The sequence below is a fragment of the Rhyacophila brunnea genome, unplaced genomic scaffold (genome assembly GCF_057557595.1).
Source record: "Rhyacophila brunnea isolate RB1 unplaced genomic scaffold, BYU_Rbru_1.0 scaffold_69, whole genome shotgun sequence".
Classification (NCBI taxonomy): domain Eukaryota; kingdom Metazoa; phylum Arthropoda; class Insecta; order Trichoptera; family Rhyacophilidae; genus Rhyacophila; species Rhyacophila brunnea.
The window spans coordinates 1,728,974-1,731,244 of record NW_028233338.1 but is presented as its reverse complement, the minus strand read 5'-3'; positions in this window follow the sequence as shown (position 1 = coordinate 1,731,244).

Below are 2,271 nucleotides of genomic sequence, written 5' to 3'. Positions count from 1 at the left end.
ATTGCAAATAAATCTATTTTGTAGATACCTGTATCAATAGATGATGATTACGAATAAAAACTAAGAAAAAGAAACTAAATTAGCAAAATCATCGGCATCAATCCTGTATAGAATGAAGAGTGTTGTAAAGATAATTCAAATTTAGAAAAGTACATCTTAGACTTTTAATATACACATCAGGAAACAAACTATAAAAATGCTCTTCTCTGCCATAATTTAACCAAGAGTGCATTGAATCATCCAGTAAAGTTTAAATCTATTGCAACACCTTGATCGGGAGAAAAATATAAGTAACTATTATAATGTTTGCAAAAAACTTGTATTTATAACAAAAAAAGGCCAAGAAATATAATTCTTGCAGAAAAATGGTGGATGAAGACCCGTTCGAAAATGAGATCTCGAAACTTTATCTAAAAGACAAATGAAAAGCGATAATATTTTCTACCACAACAGAAAATATGAGGAAGAGAAAATCAAGAAAATGGAATTCAATTCTTGATAATTTTTACGCTATAGTTAGTAACCAAGAGAAAATCGAGTTTAAATAAAAAATCAGAGTACTTTATTACAATGTAAATAAAAAATCAATGAAAATCTAAATTTTGTTGTAAAGACAAGTTAATTGGAAAAATACATCCAAAATATGATTATAAATGCATTTATTCTACAGAGAAATTAGTTAACTTATATAGAGCTACCAAAAAAATCATCAAGTATCGTGAAAAGGTTTACATTACAGTATAAAAAGAAAATGGCAAAAAATTTTAGAAAAATCGCCGCTTCAAAGATCTATTTTTCCGCAAAATACATGATCAAAGAAGAAAAAATTGAAAATCTGCGAATGATTATACTAATTCATAATAATTTCTAAGAGAAAAAATTGGATGTATCACAAATTATATATACAAAATAAGAAATTTTTAAACATCAAAAGATCAGTCAATATTAACAAATTGGTGAATTTTAGCTAGAATTAGTCTATATTACTCGATTTAAGACATTTGAATTCGTTCATTAAAATAGAATAATTTATTTCAAATTGCTAATAAGAAAAAAACTGCTGTATTTTGCCTGGTGATGTGAGGGACATTAAAACGAGCAGTTTATGCAAGATCTTATAGATTTTATTATATAATAGAATATATGGGTCATTTTATTGTCATTACAGGATATATAAAAAATTGAAGACTACTTGCTACTTGCCTAATTGGAAAACTGTGAGGTAAAATGGGTTCTATAATTTTTTTCTAAAAAGACATCTTTGCACTAATATATCCAAAAAAAATCACCGAAATATGTTTTTAAAAAATAAATCGATTAGGAATGACTTTATGGTTAAAGGGCATATTGTATTCCATGATATAATGAGTAAAAGATAGTGAATTTTCACCTAAAGTTGTATAAATAATGTATAACACATGTATAAAGATATTATGTCTGAAAAAATACAGTTAGAAGTTAAGATACGTAACCACAGTATCGGAAAATCAACTCGGTACCCCACGAAGGGTGCTAGGAGCTAAAATGAAAGCGCTAATTAATACGGCAATAAATAAAAATGTAGCAGCAAACTGCAAATCACAAGTATTAATGTTATAAAGTTTACGATAAATTGATCATAACTTTTATATTTTTTATATTACAAAGCGTAATCTTCAAGAACAGCTATATAGGTTTACATAATGATATTAGTATATAAAAAAATTAAATTAAAATAAAAAAAAACAAAGAATCTAATGCAACCAACGCCAACCAACTGACTATCATCACTTCTATTTGTTCTGTACACGAATCTACTAAATGGTTTTCTTAACTAGAATTTCAATCATGTGATTATAGTATTAGATGTATCTTTCTATGACCTAGTTATTTCTTTTTTATTGATGATTTATAGCTTATAATTAATTATAAGAAACTTAAAAAAGATGACAGAGTTGAAAGTGAATTTGTCCTATTGCATAGATCTAGAAATGACATAAATCAAAGTCAGCAACAAATTATTATGGATGTAGTGAATATATATATAATCTAATAGATAGTAAGATTGGAAAAAAATGCAATATAATATTAGAAAACAGTATTTCAGCAATAATATATTTAAAAATTTTGCAAAGGTTGTAATAAAATTCTATCAAGAATTACGAATCTGGTCAAAAAAACCAAAACTGCAAAACTCTAAATAAATTATAGAATAAATACGCATTTCTCCTAAAAAATATCTTAGTTGGTTTTCAATAGAACAGAGTGACTTTGCTATTATAGAAAATTAGA